Source organism: Rutidosis leptorrhynchoides, chromosome 1, assembly GCF_046630445.1.
Source record: "Rutidosis leptorrhynchoides isolate AG116_Rl617_1_P2 chromosome 1, CSIRO_AGI_Rlap_v1, whole genome shotgun sequence".
Taxonomy (NCBI): Eukaryota; Viridiplantae; Streptophyta; class Magnoliopsida; order Asterales; family Asteraceae; genus Rutidosis; species Rutidosis leptorrhynchoides.
Genome location: NC_092333.1, coordinates 524,975,789 through 524,993,970, shown reverse-complemented (window position 1 = coordinate 524,993,970; position 18,182 = coordinate 524,975,789). Strand labels below are relative to the sequence as shown.

General features: G+C 37.7%; 1 long non-coding RNA gene across 1 annotated transcript; it reads left to right on the top strand.

Moving 5' to 3' along the window:
- Positions 1 to 641: 641 nt before the first annotated feature.
- On the top strand, positions 642 to 2,336 carry LOC139877259 (uncharacterized). The gene is made up of 3 exons (XR_011768511.1): positions 642 to 774; positions 1,386 to 1,448; positions 2,090 to 2,336. It is a non-coding gene; the product is annotated as an uncharacterized lncRNA (long non-coding RNA).
- The last annotated feature ends 15,846 nt before the right edge of the window (positions 2,337 to 18,182 follow it).

Genomic DNA, 18,182 nt, shown 5'->3' with positions numbered 1-18,182 from the left:
ATAAACTTTAATATAATTGCTAATATTCTAATTCTAATTTTATACATATATATATATATAAAACTAAAAATAAGTATTGTATATAAAATTAACTATATTCTTACGTAGGTGTAAATTGATACGGAGTAAATATTCACAGGCTTTGGTAGGAAAAAAAAAAACTACTCCGTAATACGGTTGAATAATATACGGAATATAATTTACTAAAATATGTAGGTAGTTTATTATACAAGTGCACCGGGGAAGAAAAAATAGGAGTGAAACATAAATAATTATTGTGATTATTTGGTTCATCATCCCCAAATTATAATTTTGAGAAATTGAGGAAGGGTCAAGGGTGGAATTATCTTTGATAGCATGAACATTGATATATTAGCTAATAATCCTATCTATCTATATTTATATCACTATCACTATATTCACTAATATTCACTAAAAGAGAGTCTCGATTAGCTAATAAATATTTTTAAAACCCTCTTAATTATCATTAGATTAAAAAATTACATTATAATATCCCTTGATCCAACGGTCATTAATCATCCACTAAAAAAATTAGCTAATAAATCAATTTTACAAACACTAAATACCCTTCCAATAAAAAAAAACAAAAACACGGACCTTGGGTTCATTCCTCCCATCAACAATTAAACGCACACTTTTCCTCTGTCGAACCCTAATCCTACTCGATCATCATCACCATCAGTCGATTCCAACCAAGCAATCAGAGTAAACAACTTATATCATGTTCGGTAATGAAATTGCCGCCAAAGAGAGGTATGAAATAACCCTGTTTATTAACCCTGTCTTTGTATTTCATTTAGTATTTTTTTTTTTTTTTTTGGATTTATTTTGAATTTGATTAGGTTTTGATTAAAAGGTTAGGTTTTCCATTTAAACAATTCACTCCCGTTTTTATTGATTGAATTCATTTTATTTTATTACTGTATTTGATTTCTATCAATATGTATTTGTTGGGAGATTGATTAGGGTTAAGATTTATACAAGTATTAATATTAATATATTCGCGCATTGGGTGTTTGATTCAATGCCAATGAGAAAAAAGGCTTCTTAAATCATAACAAAGGCTTCTGGTTTATATCAGATAATGATCAGTTACCTAGATGGGTACCTTTAGATACTGAATTGTTAATAATAGCTGTTTAATTGGGTACTCATTGAGTTACTATTACGTATATGGGTACTAAAAATTCCAATGGCTATACTTGTGCAGCTTAATTTCCTGGCAAGAAATAATCAAATATTGAGCGCTTTGTATGTGTTTCCGCTAGATAAAGGGGCAATATTGATCCTAACAATATGTTAATTTTAGGTGTTTAGGTGTTATGTTGTTGTAATAACTAGCAAAAATTCGATGATTTTTTCAGTACATATAATGAGATCAATGCTATTTATTTTTACCGGACTTGCTACGGGAAAGCCTTAATGAGGTATGCTTTTATTAATGTTGCTCTGTATGTTTAGTGTATGGAAATTAGTTGTCGATAATGCATTGATACTGCTAAACTCCCATTATTAACTTTCCTACTTATCAAATTGTTAAGTTTAATGTACCACTATAGTAGCTGTTAACAAGGTCCAAGTTACCGATTATGTGTTTGAGAACGGTGAACCAATTTGAGAAATAATAACCTACCTTTGTTAGCAGTTTTTCTAAGTGTTCATACTTCCATTACCTCATTGCAAACATAACTAATGAATTCTCTACAGTCCCAAAAATAGGTACTTGGGGCTACGTAATGAGTGAGCTAGAAAACGGAAAGCCATTCAGCGAAGTTGTTAAAGCTGTATAGGGTTTGGATATACTGAACCAGGCTAAAATTATTTGTAAGGCATGTCATTTTACTTGAGCTTACCTGCCAAAAATATCGGCTACTTAACATTTTTGTTATTCCCTTAAGGTTTGGTAAGAAATTTGTGCTTAAGAGAATGAATGTGAAACGAATATTGGTGAACAGAATCAATTGCTATAAAGGCATATGAAAATATATATTGAAAATATCAGTTAGTTACTATGAAGGCATATCATGAATGTAAAAGTTCTTCATTTATCTAAAAATCTATTGTACAGATCCCCGTGATCATCTAACTGGGATGGATGTTGCAAGAAAGGTCCATTGCTCATCTCTACTTTTGCTTCATTTCTGTAAAATTCGTTATCAACTATTATCAGTTAGGTAAATGTTGCAAGAAGGTTGATCTCTAATTAGTTGTCTATTGAACATCACAAATATATTATATATTTTACTATGCTAGAGCAAGATTTTCTAACAATATAATCATTTCGTATGTTTCCCGTGTTTATTAAATTATTTATCTTGAACTGGGCCGGATCATGTCAAGACTTCTTGGCTACCATATGGACATGAATAAAATCTCGGTAGGTGCTTACATGAGCATGTTAATTTTTTATTTAATATATTAATGTTCTTCACGTGCAGCACTACGAACATGTCTTGTGGTATTCCTTGCTTATAGAGGCGGCAAAACAGTTGGGTCAGCTAACGGGCTGAAATGGGTTGTGGTTGAAACTGGTTTTTCGTAACTTTTAGTTCAGGTTGACTTGACTAGCAACTTATTTTGTCAAAAATTTAAAAACTAATACGGAGCAGTTAACAGTCAAATGCTATATGTTGAATCATCACAAAAACCAGTTTCAACTTTCACTCATCAAACTCCTTACACAAAAACTACCCAACCCAACTAATTAGATGATTTTTATTATCTTACGATCATTGTGAAAATGCACGTCCAAATACCCGTTATTTGAATCTAGAAATTCGGAAGAGCGATTATAGTCATTTTTTATTTTTTTTATCATAAAAGTCGCGTGTGAAAACACGACCCAATCTAAACAATAAATAACTAAAAGTTTAATTGCGAACTTTATTATAGAGTTTTTGATATCTTGAAGAGACCAAGTTACCAAACTTAGAATTTTGATACCCATTTTCCCGCCTCAAACCACCATTTAATCGTGCATATATGTGAATTTGGTATTGCTGATCCATAGGCAGAAAGGAACAAACGTAAGGCTCGGATGCAAGAAGCCAACCGCAAGAGGAAAATTTTAAGGATAGAACGAAAAATGGTTGCAGTTGCCAAGGACAGAGAATGGGACGAAAGACCGTAAGAGTTGCAGCAGCTCGAGGAAAACAAAAAGCATTCGGCCATGACTCATTTCTAGATGATTTGGGTTTGTTGCAATAACTGTCCTATTTAGAATGTTAGCCTCTAGATTTATACTCCTAGAATGTTTTCTTATAACGTTTTGTCTCTCCCTTTTAGCTTGCTTATTAGAAACAATAACAAAATAATAATCCATTTGCCAATGAGGCCTTGCTTCATTGGTATCCATGTTTCATGGATTCGAGAGTGACCCAGGTTCGAGTCTAACAACTAACAACTAACCTTGCCTTTCAAAAAAAAAAAAAATAATAATCCATTTAAATATCATAACTTCCATTATCTATAACATAACCTCCATGTCAAACACTTGCAGTTTTTGCTGCTCTGAGTGTGGTTGCTATTTGCCTTTATATATTTGTTGTTACAGCTTCGTAATTCGTTTTTCATTTTAAGACCCGGGATAAATGATGCACAGATCAGGAGTCACATATGCCATCATGTGAAAATGTGGAACAAATAAATGGCAAATGATTAGAATAGAATAGTCATAACAACAAACGGCAAACACGAACCAATGGCTAGATTGGTTTGGCTTTCATGTGTCAAAAAGTAGTTATGGAAACATGACATGTTACAAATGGTGACATGTTACAAATTGCAAATTATTAGTGCAACTATGATATTTCAGAATATGAAAACAAAAGGTCTTGAAGCTCTCCTGGTGCCATCTAAATGTAAAGCATGATAGATTGTTTATGCCAAATTCGAAATATTCCATATACAATAAAGTGTGCTATGTGCAGGTCAGTAATTAGACCTAAATGAGGAGTGTCAAATGACGAAATCTTGGGAATTTAATATTAAATCCAAAATTGTAGTAAATTCATTCTATTTACAAATATTACTGAATATACCACTATATTAGAGGATTATATACATAATAGTTAGAGTTGTAGTTATTAAAGGGTTTTGGCCAATCTTTCAAAAAGGGTTATCCAAGTCACTGTAAAAAAAATTATTTCAATCTATAGAATCTTAGAAAGAAAGCATGCTAGCAAATGCATAATGCAGGGAAAAAATTTGTTTATGCAACTCTTATAGTCATTATTGACACTTTTTGTTTGCTTATGTAAAGATCATTAGTATTAAATTCAACTAACAAATTTCATCGTCTATATCCCTAACATTAATATTTTGTTTCAACAAACACATACTATCAAAGTCAATAATATAAATATAAAATAATCACTTAAAACTATTACTTATATCATATTCTATTATATTTTACTCACAAAATTTATTCAATGAATGTAATTTATAATACAAACATTTTGTAACTATCAAGAATAGCAAAAATTCTTTGTTACTGTTGTTTGCTAATAGCAATAAATTTGAACTTATAGAATTGCAGGTGGTGCATTAAATTTATACTGCGACAAGATGATATGCTTACACTTTGGGAAGTCTAGTGGCGATCGAGATCAGTGCATTAATCCAGAAGGTCTTGCAAGTTTTCTAGGTTTTTTAGAATCACTCCCTGCACCAAATATGGAACACGATCATGAATTTCATGGGTCCACCACTCATAACACAAGGTCTCTACTTAATACGAGTATTCCTTTTCTTGTTCTTATTTATTTTTAAATCATATTCTTATTAGTAGTTTGCAATTCATTCTATAGTTGTTTTTAGGTATATACTGAAAAAGAGATTTGATCGAGGGTCACATGGAGAAGTTTGGGTGGCTTTTCATTGGAATTATCTACAACGAGCCAATGATTCGGATACAAGTGTCAAAAACAACACTTTCTCATTTAATACCACTCATCTTGGTGGGTGGTGACGGTACAACTTCGCAAAGACGCACATCACTCACATGGATATTAAACCTGGTGAGGACATATTCTTTTAAGCAGAAATGAAAATTAGATATGTTTATTGTCTTCATATATAGAGGTCTGTTTTTTACATTATTATATAACTGGTAAAATGATCAAAGTTCATAGTTCTGTATGTTACTGATCGTGCATTTAGGCTTTTTCGTTCTTTTCGTTCATTGTTTGGTGATGCTTACACCGGAAAGCTCAAACATAGGCCGCAAAACACCACGATTTCCGGCAAGCGTAAGCAAAAAATCATGAAAAAATGGCGTAGAGGTTTAGGGTTTTGAGTTTAGATTTATGGTTTAGGGTTTAGATTTAGGATTTAGGGTTTAGAGTTTAGGTTTAGGGTTATGGAGTTTAGGTTTGGGGTTTTGAGTTTAGATTTAGGGTTTAAGGTTTAGTTTAGGGTTTTGATTTAGGGTGTAAGGTTTTGGGGTCAGGTTTAGGGTTTATGGTTTATATTTTAGGGCTTAGGGTTTAGGGTTAGGGTTTAGAGTTTTTAGGGTTTAGGGTTTAGGGTTTATATTTTAGGGCTTAGAGCTTAGGGTTAGGGATAGAGTTTTTAGGGTTTAGATTAAGGTTTAGGGTTTAGATTTAGGGTGTAGGGTTTAGAGTTTAGGTTTATGGTTTTGAGTTTAGATTTTGGGTTTAGGGTTTAGGTTAGGGTTTAGGGTTTAGAGTTCAGGTTTAGGGTTAAGGGTTTAGGTTAGGGTTTAGGCTTTATATTCTAGGGTTTATATTTTAGGGCTTAGGGTTGGGGTTTAGTTTCTAGGGTGTAGGGTTTTGGGTTTAGATTTAGAGTTTGGGGTTTAGGTTTAGGGTTTAGATTCTAGGGTTTATGGTTTATATTTTAGGGTTTAGGGTTTAGGTTTAGATTATTTATGGGTTAGGTTAGGGTGTAGGGTGTAGAGTTTAGGTTGAGGGTTTAGGGTTAGGGTCTAGAGTTTTCAGGGTTTAGGTTAGGGTTCAGGCTTTAGGGTTAAGATTTAGGGTGTAGGGTTTACATGTTAGGTTTAGGGTTTAGATTTAGCGTTTAGGGTTTAGGTTAGGGTTTAGGTTTGGGTTAGATTTAGAGGTTTGGGTTTAGATTTTAAATTTTAGGGTTTACGTTTAGGGTTTAGGTTAGGGTTTAGATTCTAGGGTGTAGGGTTTTGGGTTTAGATTTGAATTTAGGGTTTAGGTTTAGGGTTTAGATTCTAGGGTTTATGGTTTATATTTTAGAGATTAGGGTTAGGGTTTGGAGTTTTTAGGGGTTAGGTTAGTGTAACGACCCAAACCATAACCGACCAAACACGACGAGATTTCAAACAAAAAAAAAATTTTCTGGTGCAGGCCATCTGCGCGGCGCGCCAGATGGCCGCGCGGCGCGCCAAATCGCCTGGACAGCCCGCTGTCCCCGGAAGTCTATTTAACGAAAATGTTTGACTAGTTCCCGACATTTTTAGCCAAAACGCTTTTAACCATACATTCATATATGTAAAACTAGCACATAACTAAGGTTTGAGCGAGTTTTACAAAGTGGGGCCCACACGTGCCCAAAACGCCACTAAGTTTAAAATACAATGTTTAATACAAATTAGAGTTTCGACCACGAAAAGTTTCATTGCCAAACGATACAACGAGCATGGTGTTTGGGGTTAAACTACCCAAATCTCGGTCAAACTCCAAAATCATCACATCCCAAAAGCGTCACTAAACAAGACGGGATCTCTAATCCAACCGGATGCCCTTACCCTTGTCCACACCGGAACCTATAAAAATAGTAACAACGAGAGGGTAAGCAAAGCTTAGTGAGTAAAACATATATATACATGCATATACAACTTACCCACACGCATCCACGATATCAAATAACACATAACAAATCTCGATAAGCAAGCTAGTATCACCAAACGTATCACTAGCAATAATCATAGCATAAATACTCATAACAATAATCAAATGCTAGTATGAACAACAATAAATCATGGTTAACCAATCTCTTCGCTAGGGAACGACTTCGCGAAACAAGTCATCGATGTTCATAACATTCGTTAGCTTCCAAAAACGGCTATGGCATGCTAACCCCCCGAGGTGTTCCAAAAACGGCTATGGCATCACCCCTCAAGTGTTCCAAAAACGGCTATGGCATCACTTGCTCAATGTGAGTAGAACACGGCTATTACTCACGCTTTCGTACACCAACACGGCTATGTGTACGGGTAACTCAAATAACAACGTGGGAGTAAAACACGGCTATTACTCGCCACCAAATGCACAAACACGGCTATGTGCCTTAGTACAAAACATGGACTAATACGGCTAAGTCCCACAACCTTGGTCACAAAACGGCTATGTGACACCATCAACACGGTACATAAATCATATACATACATATATAGATATTCCACTCACCTCAAAATCTCTTGTCGAAAGATAACCGAGCTCGAACACTTCAATGTAACGCACCTATTACATTTATCACAATATCAAAATCATAACTCAAGTTGGTCAACACTCTAAAGCTCACTCCTAGAGCCAATTTGACCTATGGTGCAAATCCGACCCATTTGCACCCTTAACCCTAAAATCGGGTTAACTCATCACAAAACCCTATCATTAACCAAAGTAGGTTCTTTACACATTTTAACATTAGTTTTAGGCTTCAACTACACATATTAATTAGCTTAAGTTCAATTTGACCCATTTGGCACTTTCAAAGTCAACCTACCCATTTTTGGGTCAACCACTAACCCTTTACACCCATTTACATAAATCATGGTGTTCTAACCCTCTTACTAGCTAATTAGGGTTCTCTAACATCAATTAACACTTCCAAAACCCTAGGTAACTCAATATTGAGTCTATATGACCCAAATTACCCAAGAATACCCAAAATTAACCAAAAGTGGGTTTTATGTTCACCTTTGACTCAAACCCTAGCCCTAAATCGAATTAAACAAAGGAATTAAGATTAGAGCATACCACAACTACCAAAACGAAGATAATGACGAGATGAACAACTTTAGGACTTGCGATAAAACCCGAAACGAACTCCTTCACCTTCACAATGAGCTTTCTCTCTCAAGGTTTTACCTCTCTCTCTAAAATTGATTTGGGGGAAGATAAGGTTGGTAAAGGTGGAGTTATGGCTCAACCAAATCTGCTCTCCAAGCCTTTAATCCGGCCCTAAGGTGAATTTACCAAAATACCCACAAAATATCTAATTTAAAAGAAAGGAAGAATCTGCCACAGTCATATGGCGCGGCGCGCCACCAATCCGCGCGGCGCGCAACCCTCCCAGTCCAGCTTCTTTTGCCTTTTTAAAATATATACTACCAACCCCGATTCGAGTACCGCACATTACACTTATTTACACATATGTACACTATAAATAATCGGGTCTTACAACTCTTCCCCACTTATTCGGATTGCGACCTCGCAATCCATGCCGCATGACAAGCGGGAAGATAAACCAACACAAACTCTTCAGGTTCCCAAGTGAACTCGGAACCCTTATTCCGCCGCCATTGAACTTTAAAAGTCCTAACCTCCTTATGCCTCAACCTCTTGACCTTTTCATCAAGTATTGCAATTGGCTCTTCAACATACTCCAACTTATTGTTTAGCTCAATTTCATCTAAAGGCATCCATGAAGAATCATCCGCAAGGCACTTACGGAGGTGAGAAACATGAAACGTGTTATGGATCCCCGCAAGCTCTTCGGGCAATTCCAATCGATATGCAACTTCACCAACACGAGCTAAGACTTTAAACGGCCCAATAAACCGAGGACCTAACTTTCCCCGTTTTCGAAATCGAATAATACCCTTCCATGGCGAAACCTTAAGCATTACCATGTCGCCCTCTTGGAATTCGATCGTTCGTCTACGTTTATCGGCATACGACTTTTGTCTATCTTGAGCCTTTTTCAAATGTTCGCGAATAATATCAATCTTGTTATTCGTCTCTAAAACCAAATCGGTACTTCCGATTTCTCTTTGACCCACTTCTCCCCAACAAATGGGAGTTCGACACCTTCGGCCATAAAGCATCTCGTAAGGTGGCATCCCGATACTAGTATGAAAACTATTATTGTATGAGAATTCCACCAAGGGTAAATGCTCATCCCAACTACCACCAAAATCAATGATGCACGCCCGTAGCATATCTTCCAAAGTTTGATTCGTACGCTCGGTTTGACCGTCCGTTTGAGGATGATACGCCGTGCTCAACTTTAATTGTGTACCCATATCTTCATGAAACTTTTCCCAAAATCGAGATGTAAAACGGGTATCTCGATCCGAAATAATAGATATAGGAACGCCATGTCGCGAGACCACTTCCTTGATAAACAACTTAGCCAAGGCCTCCGACGATATTGCTTCTTTAATGGGAAGAAACAAAGCGCTTTTCGTCAACCGATCCACTATAACCCAAATCGAATCATATTGAGTCCTCGCCGTCTTAGGCAACTTAGTGATGAAATCCATGGTAATGTGCTCCCATTTCCACTTCGGGATTTCTAACGGTTGCAACTTACCATACGGCTTTTGATGCTCGGCTTTAACTTGCAAACAAGTAACACATCGTTCGACGTATTTTACAACATCGCGTTTCATGCCCGGCCACCAATAATCTTTCTTCAAGTCATGATACATTTTCGTCGCGCCCGGATGAATGGAATATTTCGACTTATGTGCTTCATCGAGTAGCACCCGTCGGTAATCACCCGTCTTAGGCACCCACACCCTTCCTTGAAAGGACAACAAACCCCGCGGACCCATAGTAATAAACTCCGATTGGCCCGCAATTCGTTCCGTGTGCTTATCGTGAACATAAGCCTCTATTTGGTCTTCAACCATCTTTTCAAGAAAGTCGTTAGTGATAATCAAACGTAACGATGTTATCCGTATCGCCGGATGTTGAGTCTTTCGACTTAACGCATCCGCGACCACATTCGCCTTACCCGGATGGTAAAGTATCTCACAATCATAATCTTTCACCACATCCATCCATCTACGTTGACGATAATTCAAATCCCTTTGAGTAAAAAGGTGTTTCAAATTCTTATGATCCGAATATATCGTACACTTGACACCATACAAGTAGTGGCGCCAAATTTTCAACGCATGCACAACCGCCGCCATTTCAAGATCATGAGTCGGGTACCTCGTTTCGTGTTCCTTTAATTGTCGAGAGGCATAAGCAATGACTTTACCCCTTTGCATAAGAACGCACCCGAGCCCATTTAAGGAAGCATCACAATAAACCACCATGTCTTCGACGCCTTCCGGTAGCACTAACACCGGAGCTTGACATAACTTCTCTTTCAATAATTGAAAAGCAATTTCTTGCTCGTTTTCCCAATTGAACTTAGCACTCTTCCTCGTCAACTTTGTTAATGGAGAAGCAATCTTAGAAAAGTCTTGGATAAACCGACGATAATAACCGGCCAATCCGAGAAAACTTCGGATCTCCGTGGGCGTAGTCGGTCGTCCCCAACTCTTCACCGTCTCAATCTTCCCCGGATCCACTTGGATACCGCTTTCGTTCACAATGTGACCAAGGAATTGAACCTCCCTTAGCCAAAATTCACATTTAGAGAACTTTGCATACAACTTCTCTTTTCTTAGCGTCTTCAAAACTTCACGTAAGTGACGTTCATGTTCGTGCATACTTTTCGAGTAGACTAGTATGTCGTCAATGAATACAATAACCGACTTGTCCAACATAGGTTGGCACACCCGGTTCATAAGATCCATGAATGCCGCCGGTGCATTCGTAAGACCGAAGGGCATAACTACAAATTCATAATGCCCGTAACGCGTTCGGAAAGCCGTTTTCTCAATATCTTCCTCACGGACCCGCATTTGGTGATAGCCGGACCGTAGGTCGATCTTAGAGAAATACGTTGCGCCTTGAAGTTGATCAAACAAATCGTCGATCCTAGGTAGTGGATAACGATTCTTGATCGTCACTTTATTCAACTCACGGTAATCAATGCACATACGCATACTACCGTCTTTCTTCTTCACAAATAAGACCGGAGCGCCCCACGGCGAAGCACTCGGTCGGATAAAACCCTTCTCTAGCAACTCTTGAATTTGATTCAATAGCTCTTGCATTTCCGTTGGTGCTAAACGATAAGGAGTTTTAGCAATGGGAGTAGCCCCCGGAACCAACTCAATGCGAAACTCGACTTGTCTTTCCGCCGGAACACCCGGTAACTCATCCGGAAAAACGTCTTCAAACTCATTAACTACCGGAATTTCACGAATAGGTGGTGGCTCATTACGAGTATCAACAACATAAGCAAGGAAAGCCATGCCACCGGTAACAACGGAACGACGTGCCCGTGCAAAAGTGCATATCGGCACCGGTCTTCTTCTCTTATCGCCATGAATAATCATTTCTCCCCCACTTGGGGTCTTCACACGAATACACTTATCATGGCATGCAATATTGGCTCTATAACGATCGAGCCAATCCATACCAACAACGATATCAAAGTCGCCCAAGGTCATTGGAATAAGATCAATTTTAAAAGTTTCGGCACCAAAAACAACATCACAATTTTTACATACATCAACCACTAGCACCGTCTTGCCGTCCGCTATTTCAACTTCTACCGGACGACTTAACTTAGCTAGCGGACTATCAAGTTTAGGCACAAATTTAGGAGACACAAACGACAAATTTGCACCGCTATCAAAAAGAATCCTTGCCGGATTAGAATTAACCATGAAAGTACCTGAAACAACTTCGTTGGATTGTTTGGCTTCATCGTTCGTCATCAAGTAGTTTCGCCCTCTAGCCGACCCCGCCGCCTTCTCAATCTTCTTAACATGATCATTATTCAACTCGGGGCATTCCGGCCTCTTGTGCCCCACTTTACCGCAATTAAAACACGTAACCGTCTTGACCGTGCATTCACGGGCGTAATGACCCGACTTCCCACAATTAAAACAAGTGGGCGCAAAAGTACCCGTGCCACCTTTCTTCACACTATTAACGCTCTCGGTGCCTTTCTTAGACTTCTTGTTTGAAAAATTCGAATAGCTCGAACCTTCAAACTTCCTTTTCGAGAAAACAAAATCACTCTTCCTAGGCACCTCCGGCTCAAAACCCCGAGCCAACTCAAACAATTCATCGAAAGTCTTAGCCATACCCCGGCTAATCTTGCTCTTGTAGTCGGCATTCAAAGTACGATAAAAATCTTTCATAAGCTTATGATCATCACCCACATACTCCGGGCAAAAACGAGTCTTTGCCAAGAATGTAGACTTGAGGGTAACTAAATCCATGGAACCTTGTTGCAAATGATGCAACTCGTCCCGAATTCGATCAAGATCGGATGAAGTTCGGTATTCCTTGAAAAACTCTTTCTTGAACTCCTCCCACGTCAAGCCCATGCATTGCTCCTCGCCATACAAATTGATTTTATCATCCCACCACAACTTGCCTTCTTCGCGTAACATGCTAGACCCAAACCTCGCCTTCTTCTCGGGAGGACACTCCGCGGTACGGAAGGCCCCCTCGATGTCCGAAATCCAACAAGTACTTTTCAACGGATCCCTCACCCCATTAAACGTCGGAGGTTGAGTATCCTTAAAATTTTTGTAGTGGAAGTCTCTCTTTCCATCACCCCCTTCACCTCGAGGATAAACGTTTCTAGCATCAAGGGCCTCTTCAATAGTGGCCTTCAATCGTTCATTTATCATTTCGGTCACTTGCCCATCGACCGACTCTTGGAAGACCCTTCGGACATCCGCAAGAAAATCCGATTTCAACTTCTTAAAGACGGCCTCGACCTTGGTCGAGAACTCGGCGTCTTCACTTGTACTCCCGTTTTCATGATCAGGACCGTTTCTCGTCTTCATTCTATAAAACGAATTAGGTTAAACCATGAAACGAAAGGACAATTATACCCAATTACATACGTATACACCACACTACCCCATCTTGCTCAACAATCGTCGTACATTGCTTGTTTGACCCGATTTGCACCCGTAGTAATGGTAGCTAGTCATTACCACGCAAGCACGTCGCGCTAACTTGCTAGTACAACGTCCATCTCGCTTGATGATTGCTAAACACAACACAAACAAATAGCGCATGATTAGTTCACATAAACCTATGCACTAATCATACAGATCCGACCCAAAGTCCTACAAGTCCCGCATAAACACGCACACAAAGTCTAAGTCTAGGCGCCTATCTCAAGTCACCTAAATCCCTTAGACCATGCTCTGATACCACTTGTAACGACCCAAACCATAACCGACCAAACACGACGAGATTTCAAACAAAAAAAAAATTTTCTGGTGCAGGCCATCTGCGCGGCGCGCCAGATGGCCGCGCGGCGCGCCAAATCGCCTGGACAGCCCGCTGTCCCCGGAAGTCTATTTAACGAAAATGTTTGACTAGTTCCCGACATTTTTAGCCAAAACGCTTTTAACCATACATTCATATATGTAAAACTAGCACATAACTAAGGTTTGAGCGAGTTTTACAAAGTGGGGCCCACACGTGCCCAAAACGCCACTAAGTTTAAAATACAATGTTTAATACAAATTAGAGTTTCGACCACGAAAAGTTTCATTGCCAAACGATACAACGAGCATGGTGTTTGGGGTTAAACTACCCAAATCTCGGTCAAACTCCAAAATCATCACATCCCAAAAGCGTCACTAAACAAGACGGGATCTCTAATCCAACCGGATGCCCTTACCCTTGTCCACACCGGAACCTATAAAAATAGTAACAACGAGAGGGTAAGCAAAGCTTAGTGAGTAAAACATATATATACATGCATATACAACTTACCCACACGCATCCACGATATCAAATAACACATAACAAATCTCGATAAGCAAGCTAGTATCACCAAACGTATCACTAGCAATAATCATAGCATAAATACTCATAACAATAATCAAATGCTAGTATGAACAACAATAAATCATGGTTAACCAATCTCTTCGCTAGGGAACGACTTCGCGAAACAAGTCATCGATGTTCATAACATTCGTTAGCTTCCAAAAACGGCTATGGCATGCTAACCCCCCGAGGTGTTCCAAAAACGGCTATGGCATCACCCCTCAAGTGTTCCAAAAACGGCTATGGCATCACTTGCTCAATGTGAGTAGAACACGGCTATTACTCACGCTTTCGTACACCAACACGGCTATGTGTACGGGTAACTCAAATAACAACGTGGGAGTAAAACACGGCTATTACTCGCCACCAAATGCACAAACACGGCTATGTGCCTTAGTACAAAACATGGACTAATACGGCTAAGTCCCACAACCTTGGTCACAAAACGGCTATGTGACACCATCAACACGGTACATAAATCATATACATACATATATAGATATTCCACTCACCTCAAAATCTCTTGTCGAAAGATAACCGAGCTCGAACACTTCAATGTAACGCACCTATTACATTTATCACAATATCAAAATCATAACTCAAGTTGGTCAACACTCTAAAGCTCACTCCTAGAGCCAATTTGACCTATGGTGCAAATCCGACCCATTTGCACCCTTAACCCTAAAATCGGGTTAACTCATCACAAAACCCTATCATTAACCAAAGTAGGTTCTTTACACATTTTAACATTAGTTTTAGGCTTCAACTACACATATTAATTAGCTTAAGTTCAATTTGACCCATTTGGCACTTTCAAAGTCAACCTACCCATTTTTGGGTCAACCACTAACCCTTTACACCCATTTACATAAATCATGGTGTTCTAACCCTCTTACTAGCTAATTAGGGTTCTCTAACATCAATTAACACTTCCAAAACCCTAGGTAACTCAATATTGAGTCTATATGACCCAAATTACCCAAGAATACCCAAAATTAACCAAAAGTGGGTTTTATGTTCACCTTTGACTCAAACCCTAGCCCTAAATCGAATTAAACAAAGGAATTAAGATTAGAGCATACCACAACTACCAAAACGAAGATAATGACGAGATGAACAACTTTAGGACTTGCGATAAAACCCGAAACGAACTCCTTCACCTTCACAATGAGCTTTCTCTCTCAAGGTTTTACCTCTCTCTCTAAAATTGATTTGGGGGAAGATAAGGTTGGTAAAGGTGGAGTTATGGCTCAACCAAATCTGCTCTCCAAGCCTTTAATCCGGCCCTAAGGTGAATTTACCAAAATACCCACAAAATATCTAATTTAAAAGAAAGGAAGAATCTGCCACAGTCATATGGCGCGGCGCGCCACCAATCCGCGCGGCGCGCAACCCTCCCAGTCCAGCTTCTTTTGCCTTTTTAAAATATATACTACCAACCCCGATTCGAGTACCGCACATTACACTTATTTACACATATGTACACTATAAATAATCGGGTCTTACAGTTAGGGATTAGGGTTTAGATTTTGGGTTTAGAGTTTAGATTTAGGGTTTAGGGTTTAGATTGGAGGGTTTAGGGTTTTGGGTTTAGATTTAGGGTTTAGATTTTAGGGCTTAGGGTTACAGTTTAGATATAGGGTTTAGAGTTTAGGTTTAGGGTATAGGGTTTAGAATTTAGGGTTTAAATTTAGGGTTTTGAGTTTAAATTTAGGGTTTAGAGTTTAGGGTTTACGGTTTAAGGTTTACGGTTCTCTTTAAAATCCATAATCCCATTTTGAAGTTGTGTAGTCAGTGGGAACAAAACACCTGTTCAGATTATCACTTATATCAAAGCATTCTCAATAATTTACAATAAATTTCGATTACCATAACTTTCAAAATTCTGACCATTAAAATTGTTTGATACTTGCTTTTCGTTCATGAACATCAATAGTAGTTTCGCCCCCACCGTGTACCTATTTCGGTAACTGTTATGCAGCTCAATTTAATAAATAATAACCGTACTCCTTATCTATTGTACCCTTAACACAGAATTGTTATTCTACCATCTAAATGAATTGAATTGAAATCATCAAAGAATCATCATTGTATATAACTAAACATTATAACCACATTTTCTTTTGGATTCCTATGATAGAAATACAATCTGTGATTTTCTACCCAGTTGACCAGTTCAGCCCAGTTATTCTGTTTCTTTTTTAGTTAAAACTAGTCCGGACCGGCCCGCGCGTTGCAGCGGGGGATTTCGGCATGCGTATTTATATTTAACGTAGCGTTGTGTATTTACAGAGGGGAACACGACCCATGTGTTAAGCGCCGTTTTAGATGTCGTTGTGTTATGAGTTTTTTAAATAGTATCCGTTTCGAACATAGTTAGTTTTGTTTTGTTTTGTTCAATAAATTTTTTCGAGTGTAACGGTGCTGTCGGAAAAATTTAACTCGCGTCGAACAGAAAGATACGGGTTGTCGTTGTGTTTAGTGTTTTTTAAAAAGTGTCCGTTTCGAACGTGGTTAGTTTCGTTTTGTTCATAAAATTATTTCGAGTCTGACGTTGCCGTCGAAAAAATTTAACTCGTGGCGAGCGGGAAGATACGGGTTGTCGTTGTGTTTAGCGTTTTCTTGAGAAGTGTCTGTTTCGCGTATAGTTAGTCCCGTTGGGTTCGTAAGAATTTTTAGAGTTGAACGGTAGTCTCGGAAAAATTTAAATCGCGCCGAGCGAGAAGATATGACCCGTTATAAATTCGGGTGGAATTAGTTTATTTTATTTTAATAAAATTATATAGTTACACTCTTTACCCCCTGGAAAAGTGTAAACTTGAGGGGTCTTTGTGTAAATATAGCCGAAGTTGAGGGACTATTTGTAATGTGAACGCAAACTCAAAACGACAATCCGATATAAATGAAACGACGGTGTTTCTCATGCCTTTTAGTTAACAAGGGGGGTTAATTTTATTTTACATTACCCATTTGCCCAGTTGTAGATACAACCTAACCCTATTGATTGTTATAATTTATATGATAACCCACACCTAAACAAGATAGGCGGAGAGAGATACGTTCATGGAGAGAAAGAGAGACCTTGACGGCATCCAAAAACTCCTTATAGATTTAGTTTTAAAAACAAATGATTTAATAGCTTTACCAATACTAATAGGGTGATGATATATCCAACACACTTTTTGATATATCCACCACAAAATATGTATTAGTGGGTTGTACTGTACAAACTGTTACTGCATGTTTATGGTGGATATATCAAAAAGTGTGTTGGATATATCACTACCCATACTAATACTACTTCTACTATTATTATAAGTTGTAGTATTTCATTATATTCTAAAGAATACTTCATATTTTGCTTTGTATTCCTGAGATAATGAATGACGATTTGGATATTTGCCAGTAGTGGGTGTGATAATTAATCACTATAGCAACAAAGACTTAAAGGATATGTTCGTGTTTTTGTGGGTAAATTAGAACAAAGACGTTGATTCTTATTTACGTTTATAAAACTGTTTGTAACCCAAATGGGTTTGAAATATAATTTGATTTGCACTGGAATTATAAAACACACATGAAATGTCACCATTGACTATTTGTGATAATGAAGTGCTACTTGAAATCTTCTTAAACAAATTATTTCAAACCTACTTGTGAGATGCTTTTATTACACACTCGATTTAAATACATCGTTATTAGGATTTTAATTTCTTAATTCTGAGAATTCGCCAGTATTAAACATACTGATATGTATGTATGTTAATTTGTAGACATGATTATCTAAATTGGAATACAAAGTGATATAACTTAACAAGGAAATACAACTAAAAAAATTAACTTTATAAAGCAAATACTTTGTAACTATATATTTTATGTGATATATAAGTATATAACAACTATATGACATCGTGTATTTGATTATTGAGTTGTTATTAAGTCCGTTACTTTTATTTGAACATCATTTTTTTTTACATTTGAACTTTCGAAATATTATATTGTTTATTTGTGTTATCATGATTAAAGATTGTCTTATAATGTCATCATTTCATAAAACCCGCGAAACCGCGGGTCTTTAACTAGTACAGTAACAAAGTCAAATTTAGCTAATCAACTTTCAAAAATTTTAAATGGAGTAAAAACAACTATAGGATTAAGGAGCATCTTTCAATAACAACTATTAGACTATTAGATTCTTTGATCACTTATTAATTGTCTCTCTCATCGTTTTCTATTGTTTGTCGACAAAAATACCCTTAAGTATGGGGGTTCATGGTAGTCATTCCATTT